The sequence below is a fragment of the Protomyctophum parallelum genome (assembly GCF_964188405.1).
Source record: "Protomyctophum parallelum genome assembly, chromosome: 14".
In the NCBI taxonomy this organism is placed as follows: domain Eukaryota; kingdom Metazoa; phylum Chordata; class Actinopteri; order Myctophiformes; family Myctophidae; genus Protomyctophum; species Protomyctophum parallelum.
This window is the reverse complement of record NC_139709.1, coordinates 38,581,228-38,591,443: the sequence shown is the minus strand read 5'-3', so window position 1 is coordinate 38,591,443 and position 10,216 is coordinate 38,581,228.

Below are 10,216 nucleotides of genomic sequence, written 5' to 3'. Positions count from 1 at the left end.
CTATGACTAAACTAAATATATGGACAATGTTGTCAACAAACAAAAACTAGAGTAAAATGTTAGGGAAGGACTAGTGGAGAAGAGATCCAATAGAACTAAAAGGCAACTCATTTTATGCTTGGTCGCAAGCTCCAAATAGCAGATCTACAAGCTCACAACGCATTGCTGAGCTTGTAGATTGGCTATTTTCAGCATGCAACCAAGTCTAAAATCAGCCATTACGACGCAAGGACTGCCAAAACACATTTTAGTGAACTAAATCAACTGTAGATTTAGTCAACTAAAATCTTAAGATATTGCTAATAGTCGACTAAAACATTTCAGATGACTTAAAGGGACACTTCACCCTTTTTGCAAAAGAATATATGTTAATGACGTTTAGAAGACTTTAATACAACACTTTCCTGGGCGTCTTTATGTATGTAATATGTGGTTTTAGATATCTTAGATTTTCACACATAAAGACCCCCAGGAAAGTGTTCTATTAAAGTCTTCTAAATCTGTTTGTATTTCTCAATTTACTTCTATATTTGTAAAAAAAAATAATTAATAAACAGAACATTAAAACAAAAAAAGTCTTCTAAACGTCATTAACATATATTTTTTGGCAAAAAGGGTTAAGTTTCCCTTTAAACATGACTAAAACTAAATGGAAATGTATTCAAAAGACTGACAAAAGCTAAATCAAAATTTGCTGTAAAAATCAACACTACCATGAAATCTATGAAAAAGTTGAATACAATATGTAGTGGGGGGTCCCTGCTTCATCTCTCTCTCTCTCTGCTAAGGGGTTATATGTAGTGGGGGGTCCCTGCTTCATCTCTCTCTCTCTGCTAAGGGGTTATATGTAGTGGGGGTCCCTGCTTCATCTCTCTCTCTCTCTCTGCTAAGGGGTTATATGTAGTGGGGGTCCCTGCTTCATCTCTCTCTCTCTCTGCTAAGGGGTTATATGTAGTGGGGGTCCCTGCTTCATCTCTCTCTCTCTCTGCTAAGGGGTTATATGTAGTGGGGGTCCCTGCTTCATCTCTCTCTCTCTCTCTCTCTGCTAAGGGGTTATATGTAGTGGGGGTCCCTGCTTCATCTCTCTCTCTCTCTCTGCTAAGGGGATAACCCCTTAGCAGAGAGAGAGAGAGAGAGAGATGAAGCAGGGACCCCCACTGCATATAACCCCTTAGCAGAGAGAGAGAGAGAGATGAAGCAGGAACCCCCACTACATATAACCCCTTAGCAGAGAGAGAGAGATGAAGCAGGGACCCCCACTACATATAACCCCTTAGCAGAGAGAGAGAGAGATGAAGCAGGGACCCCCACTACATTTATATGCAGTGGGGGTTCCTGCTTCATCTCTCTCTCTCTGCTAAGGGGTCCTTGACCTGAACAACACTGAAGGGTGTAAATTGGACTTAAATTAGTTGCCTCCTAATGTTCTGCTTGGGGGCACATTCACACTTAAGGGGCCACATGGGGCATGCGTGTGTGTGTGTGTGTGTGTGTGTGTGTGTGTGTGTGTGTGTGTGTGTGTGTGTGTGTGTGTGTGTGTGTGTGTGTGACTGTGTGTATATGTGCATGCTAATGTGAGTGGGAGGTGAGTGGAAGCGGGACCCCATTCTCCTGCAAAGCGAATTAGGGGCAGCGGTCCCCAGCTGAGCAGCTTTACCGACAAAGGAGACAAGTGTGAGGTGTGTGTGTGTGTGTGTGTGTGTGTGTGTGTGTGTGTGTGTGTGTGTGTGTGTGTGTGTGTGTGTCCTGCCAAAGCACGTGTCAAAGACAAAGCCCCCACATCAACATTTACACACCCTCAGGGGAGGAGAGAGATGGACTGATGAATTAGAGTAATGGATTAGAGAAGAGGAGAACAAAAGAAAGGGATATAAAAATAGTGGGGTTGGAAATCTGTCCTCCGCTGCCCTTAGGACGAGGAGGGCAAGATATAGGAGGTCTCTCTCTCTCTCTCTCTCTCTCTCTCTCTCTCTCTCTCAAAGGGCTAAGGCAGCAAAGGCTTTGGGTCAGTTGGTTCTTGTCAGCCGCCCACAATGACAGTTTGTCAACCATTCACAAAAGAGAAATGCAGTGAAGAAAGATAAAGACAAGACAGGAAGTGAGCAACCTCCCTGCTTAAACTCTCGAGGCCAGCTAGGACCGTCATCTCGTCATCGGGGTCTCGTCATCAGGAATATTTGTCAATAAACTTTTTATACACACTTCATTGACTTGTCCATGACTTTTTCTTTTTTTTCTTTTGGGGGATTTCAGATATAAAATTGTGTTAGAGGCAATGAATAAGGCAATTTTACCAGTAGGCCGAATGATGCTTTGGATAAAATGGACAAATTTCTGGCTTTATATTAACCTGCTTCATTTTAGACTATTATTAATTCAGCTTTCACATTTTACAGTCAAGTGATCAGGCTAACATGTTCTCTCCTTAGTAAATAAATAGAAGTTATATTAATGCGCATCTGTGTAGTGTAGTGTAGTTGTGTCTTGTTAGCTTAGCTTAGCCTCAAAGATAAAAACACTGTATGGCAGCTGGTCTGGCGTGGGTGTCAAGCTGATGAAATAACATTACTTTCAACATCCCCAAACACATAATATGCTCTCTACCTGTGCTCAAACGGGTTGTTGCATTATTAAACGGTTAGTTATAAAGTACGAGAATCCATAATCACTATGAAGGCAACAGGAACACTCTGACAATCACGCTCCGAGAAAAGACGCCAGAGTGGAGGTAGGGGGCGTGGCCAGGAATCTCATGTATATCCTTCATCCTACCTCACATTATGAAAGATATTTTGAAAATGTGGACTCTGACTACAAAGGTGTATTATAGATCAGTGGTTAATTCTCAGAGTTGAGGCGATAAATTTAGTTTTACTTGGTTCCACACAGATAAGACTACTATTTTCACAATTTGGCCAATGTTTGACCAGTTTTTATGGAACAGTTTGTTTATTACTTTGACAGTAATTATGTTATTCATTATTATCATTTTCATTAGAGACATTATAAAGGTCTCAAAGGTATTTAGAAATCTGCAGATATACACTTATATACTGTGTGTTGCTTTGTTTACTTCATTTTGTTGAGTGAGAAAACAATGGTAGGCCTATAATTTCTTCTGACTACATGCCATGTCCTAATATGAGCGAATAGGGGAAGGGGATCAACATGCGATTCCCTTGTTTGACCCGGCAAAAACTCGGATGTGTGTCAAAGAATATGATTATTGGCAGAATTGCGGAAAGTTTTGAAAATATGGTGGTCCTGTTTTCATTTTTCACAAGATTGGTGGTTGTTGCAATTTACCTGCACTGCAATACTTCAGCATGTTGTGAAGCTGTGACGAGAACAAAAGTAACAATGTGTATGCGTTCCCTAATTCAATCCCATTGGTGGAAACTGCATTGTTTTTACCCAGTGAAGAAATGGCAGATTAGGCCACGTCCCAAAATAACCCATGTGCGTCTCAAAGAATAAAGCCCCCCGCTCACATGGTGTAATTAGTGTGGTTGCTGTAGGCAACACATTATTGATCTAGGTCAGATAACTTTGATGTCTTTTGTAACCTTTTCTGTTACCTCAAAAGTCCATTTACTGTCACAGTTTTGACAATATAATGTCCAATCAGACAGGAGTGACATCACAATATGTAATATGAATGGCAAGACAGAATTAATCAAGAACTTTCTAGTAGTATAAACCCATGAATTACAAGTGTGAAAATGACTTCCCACATGAGAAACGAATAGCTACATGAATAATTCAAGATGGAATTCATTTCCCAGCTGATTCCTCAGTGCAACTAGCTCTGGTCCATAGCCTTACTGCTCTAGCTGCCGTTGCATTAAGGCTATGGAACTGATTGGCTTCCTGCCTCGCATGAAATGCAGGCCAGCCTCTCCTCATGTAGCGAAAATAAAAATAATGTTTTACCTACTGGTGGGGGAAAGTAGACCCTTCAAGCAGTTACCATTACTTTCAGAGTGTGCCGCCGAGATGTGTGCATGCAAGGTCACTTCAGTGGGAGAGAGATTGCTATATATTGTCAGGGCAGAGAGGGACACGTCAGAATTCTCCAGGTCAGACAACTCTCTGGCCTGCGCTTCGCGGGGCCACCAAATCTGTGGACTGATATGATCGAATCCGAATTCGTGATGTAACAGGTCGTATTTGCTTTCATGTATGTCTTTGCTGTTCATATGTGTTATAATTATGTGTTAATTATAACAATATGTATATCACATGACCATTCAATTTGGGATAATTGTGGGCAATCAATAAATGCCAGATCTTGTGAATCCATAATTTTAAGTGTACAGCCTGTTTATTGGACTATTAGATAACCCTCTCACAGGATGGCGCATCACTACTCACCAATACAAAGACGGGTTGTGTAATTAGAAAGCCTATATTAGAAAGCCTTAGTGGACGCACTTTGAGCCCCCCACCACAAGTAAAAAGGCACTTTTTGGCCATAAAGGGATTTTGTTTTCACCGGGAATTTTTGAGTGGTGCAAGGAACAGCAATGTCCGTGTTAACCTATGTGACTATGTATGTGTGTGACTATGAGTGCCAGTAAGGGCAAAAGTAGCGCTGTTGTGCCAAAAACAGAGAGAGAGGGGGGGGGGGGGGGGGGGGAGTTGCACCACTCAGTTCATGCTAATGAGAGAGAGAGGGGGGGGGGCAGAGGGGAGAGAGGGGATCGAGTTGCACCACTTATTTTTTAAGTTACTCCACTGCGCCCTCTACCGATATTGCCAAGAGAAAACCCTCATAGAGAAGATTTTTCCTTAGGGTGAAAAAAATCCCTTTCTGGCCAAAAAGTGCATTCACTAAGGAATCATTATAATTTCACAACCCGTCTTTGTATTGGTGAGTAGGTAAAACATATTTTTTTATTTTCGCAACAGAGGAGAGGCTGGTCTGCATTTATGCGAGCCCCGGAAGTCGACAGTAACATAGCTCTCAATGCGACGGCATTATGGACCAGAGCTACAGTGCAACCACACTTGCAATTTTCCAGAATTGCATCTTTCTAGTTACACAATGTCCCAGATTGGTTAACAAAGACATTGATGAGATCATTAGTTCATCCCATTAGCCCTCATAAATGACCCTCTTATCAACAACAATCAATATAGATTAACACCCATGTCAATGGTATATGGACCCTCTAGATCTGCTAGTTTTGCAACACCATTTTGACAACAGTAAGGCTTGACCCATTAAAACCGGGAAAGCATCTGTGTCATTTTAGATTTGAGCTACGTAGGATTTAGAACATTGGTTTAGAATAGTTGGTTCTCAAATGGTAGATGTTTTTAATTTTATATTTTATTTGTGAAGAATCTTGGAAGTGTTGAATGTTGAAAGATTTAGAATTTTTTTAACACAAATATTCCCTGATTTGACTCCACATGGCCCCGGTGGTCACTGATTTAGAAGACATTTGTAAATAACTTTTTGAAAGCTGAAACCATCTGAAAAGGTGTCATATAATCCCATGAGGGATGGGCCACGACTTGGCATGACACTTAAATAAAATCATTCATTCATTCATTCATTCCGGGCCATTTTGTTTTCACACATTTTTCTCCACAACAATTTTGTCATTATGCCAGTAATTATGCCAGTAAGCCTCCATAAAATAAATGTTTTTGGGGTGAACTATCCCTGTTCGAGGGGATAGGTTTGACCAAGGCTTTGCTATGGATATGACAACTACATCACTCTTCCATTCATAAAACACTTTGTGTCTGACCCCTGCATGGGGAGGATCCTGCTTTAGCATGTGATAATTGGTTAAGCATATAAAGTATATTTTACATTCATCACAATATATATAAAAAACATGAAAATAAAAACATATGCAATCTATAATATATTTCTGCAAAATGGAATATAAGGTTACTCTGTAGTCTGTACCCAACACCACTAAATCCATCTGCCCTCTCTCTTTCTCTCACACGCACGCACACACGCACACACAGAGCGTGGGTCATAAAAGGGTCACGAGGGAGTTATGCGTGCGTCTGCTGTTAAAAAGTGATTGACGTTCTTCTTTCTCCACTCATCCCCCAATCACTCCTCCTCCACTTTCTGCTCTATCTCTCCTCCTCCTCCTGCGCCTCCTTTCTCCTCTCCTCTCAATCTGTCACTACTCACCCAGCCGGCTGTCGCTCAGGGCTGTCACCATTACACATTTAAGCTGACGGTTAATTGTCACACAAACTATCGCAATTAACAATTAATTTTCTTTGTGCATTGACCATTGGAACGTTACAATTTGTAAGAAATAACTGACACATTTAATATATTTTTGATATTGTTTTCTATCCAAAAAAATTCAAAGTAGCCGAAATAGTTGATCCACATTACAAGCTTAAAACACGTGTTGTAAGCTTGTAGATCTGCTCATTATGGACATCTTTCAACGTGGAAACAATTATGCAAAAATAATTGTGATTAGGTGATTATGCAATAATTGCAACAGGCCTACTGCCGTCCAGGGTCAACCTCACTTCCACATCCACACTGAGACCCTAACCCACATACGCAGTTAACTTAAAAAACAATCATTGGAAGAACTACAATATTTGAATGATAATATAACATTAATGCTGTAACCTCAATTCAAGTGCTTATTGGGGGGTCCACAGTTCAATATGATTATTTTGGGCGGTCGCGGCCTGTCTCAGGGGTGAGAGCAGCCACTTGGGAAACAGAACATTCCTGGTCCGATCCCGGTCCCCCTTGTTCTTAGTCCCTCTGTGTTAGTGTCCTTAAGCAAGACACATGTATCCCTTAACTGGTCCTGAAGAACTGGTTGGTGCCTTTCATGGTTTCCCCGGCCCGTGTGTGTGTGTGTGTGTGTGTGTGTGTGTGTGTGTGTGTGTGTGTGTGTGTGTGTGTGTGTGTGTGTGACTGTGTGTGTGACTGTGTGTGTGTGTGTGTGTGTGTGTGTGTGTGTGTGTGTGTGTGTGTGTGTGTGTGTGTGTGTGTGTGTGTGTGTAGTTTGGCTAAGGGTGCTATAAATGTGCCAATTACTTGCTAACTTACTGCTGTGATGCAAACAGACAGACAGACAGACAGACAGACAAACAGACAGAGTACATTTCTCATCATGCCATCGTGTCTTACCTGGTGTTTTCCCACTATATCAACATGTCTGCATGTGTCCAGGCCCAGGGTCAAAGGGCAAAGGTCACTTCCACTTGCAGAGGTCACGGGTCACCTATAAAGCACATGCACACACACACACACACACACACACACACACACACACACACACACGTCTCAATTATGACAAATCGTCCAAACGCAACTATTGGAGATATAATTTTCCATAATCGTCATAATTGTGGAATGTGGAATGCCACCACAATCATCAGGAGACATATTTTTAGATGGGGGTCTGTGGCCGAATACATATCATTTTGCGTGGTCCTTGACGTGAAAACGTTTCAGTAACTGTTTTCCAGGGGAAAAAAAGTTAGGATTTAGGAGACATTAGCCTAAGGTCTTAATTAAGCAATATTACACAAGAGGGCGTGATTTATCGTGATTATTATATTTTTGTAATGCCAGATTTAGCCACTATATGACTGCAAATGTCCCATGCCCCACTGCTAGCCTAGCCACTCAGCCGGCTCTGCTCTGCAAGACCAGCACAGAAGATTTTTTATGTTTTTAATAGGTGTGCCATCATGCTCATTTAAGCACAGGTAGATGGCTATTTCAACCAATCAGATTGATTCCTCGAAACTCTACCTGTTGTATAATTTGGTAACAGACAGTCATCTTAGTCTTTCTGGAAACACCTGAATGTGGTTTTCCAATAGTTGTCTCATTATCAGCTACAGGGTTTCAAAAACAAAGGTTTATTTATAGAAGTGTGTCTCAATGGTGGGCGCTGGAAGCAATATTGTTGAAAGAGGGGTTAGCTGCGGTGCTGTTTGGGGGGGGGGGGGGTATGTCATCAGGGATACAAATGAATATGCAGTTGGCCGTGGAAAATATTGTGTGCCAGGGAACCCATACCATAGTTGAATTGTTAAAATGTTTAATTTTAATGTTTAATGTTTTAATATTAATATTATTATTATATTGCCTATAATGAAAAGAAAGTGTGTATAGCCAGTGTGTATAACATTAATGTGGTTAGGCAGCCAGAGTTTTAACTAGAACTAAGATGAGAGAACATATTACTCCAGTTTTGGCTTCACTGCACTGGCTTCCGGTTGTTTTTAGGATTGATTTTAAAATTATTTTACTTGTGTATAAAGCTCTCAATGGTCTCGCACCTTCCTTCCTACATGACTGCCTGCCTAAATATGTCCCAAACCGCCCCCTAAGGTCTTCCACTGCTGGCCTGCTCGCTTCGCCTAAAAAAATGGCAACTAAAATATATACGGGGAAGCAGCTTTTTGCTTCTACGGGCCGTCGGCATGGAACAAGCTCCCACTGTACCTTCGTCAGGCAGCCTCTGTAGACATTTTTAAAGCACAGATCAAGACCCACTTCTACAACATTACTTTTAATTGATCTTTTATTTTTTTGTTATTCATGTCCTCACTGTATGCATTACTGCTTGTTTTTTTAATGTCGCTGCCTTGCTTTTCTTTTGTATTCGCCATTGTTCTGTAAAGCACTTTGAGCTGCATTTCATGTCATGAAAGGTGCTATGCAAATAAAGTTTTATTATTATTATTATTATTATTAAACCACATTTTATGATATAAAAAAAAAAGAATTGCTCTGGAATTATTGGCTGTTCTTGGCTGTTAACAATTAATTGTCAAGCGACATACACTGCGTGAACAAATGATGCCCACAGACCTGGAATTTGTCTCACAGCATTGTGACCTCATCTTCCAGTTATGTAGCGCTGACTTCTCTCTCTCTCTCTCTCTCTCTCTCTCCCCCTCCCTCCCTCCCCCCCCCCCCCCCCAGAGCAGATAATATAACAATCCAGTGTTCGTGACAGTGTCATAACCAGAGAGAAAATTCCTCCCTGCTAATAATAAGCAGGCTACCGGAGAGCTGTCCACTTTCAACCTGGCGTTGAAATGAATAGCAGATCTACAAGCCGCAAACGCTAAGCAGAACAAAGCGTTGTGAGCTTGTAGATTGGCTTAACCAAGTAGTTAAAGAAGGTATTCTTGTCAGGCCGTGGCAATGGGGAGGTGAAAGTTCAAAGCGGTTGCAATATTCTCACATGGAAACGAAAAGAGAGCTAATTATAATATCCTGGCCTGCCATGGCAACCGATTTAATGTTGCCATGGCGATGGGCGGGTGTAGCGTAGTAGGGATGCGCGCACACGCACGCACACACACAAACACACACACACACACACACACGCATGCATGCACGCACGCACGCACTGTTCACACTGTTGATCAGTGGTGGAAAAAGTATATATTTTTTTACTTAAAGGGGTATCGGTATTTCACTTTCAAAATACTTTTGGTAATTGTATCATCTACTGACTGTGAAAAGTTGAGTGGTTAAGTAATCAATTTGCATTGCCATGGCAATCAATTGGCTGAGGCAGAGGCTGGAAATTGCACAGGTGAGGGGATTTAGTCTGACCTATATCTGTGTAGAGTTTGCATGTTCTCCCCGTATCCCCTAGGGTAGGTACCCTCACAAAAAACATGCAGTAATCCTGGTCTCTAAACTAATTCCAATAGGCTACTCAAATATCTTCCTCCTCAGATCCCCCACCGGCCACCATGCCATAGCCTACGGTGGAATTGGTGACCCCACGAAATGACCATATTGACATTATTTCACATAATCCCTCACCGTCCACTGGTGACATGTTTCACCATAACGCCGCCATGCTGGAGGATGGGGAAAAGCCCCATGCAGACCCCCCAACAAACTTCTACTCCAATACATCTCAGAGGCAAATATTGTACTTTTACTTTAATTAACCACTTCAGTCCTATATACATTTCAGCCATTTGAAAAGGGCCAATCTACAAGCTCACAATGAGACATATTGTGAGCTTGTGAGTTATTTTCAAAAGATTTTTGAAAACTTTAAATGGGACAGTGCAAAATGAGTACTTTTACTTTGGTGTAAGTAGATTTTGATGCCAATAATTTTGTACTTTTATTCAACTACATTTTGAATTCCGGACTTTTACTTGTAACAGAGTAGTTCTATATTTCAGTACTTTTACTTTGAGTACCGCTACTTTTTTC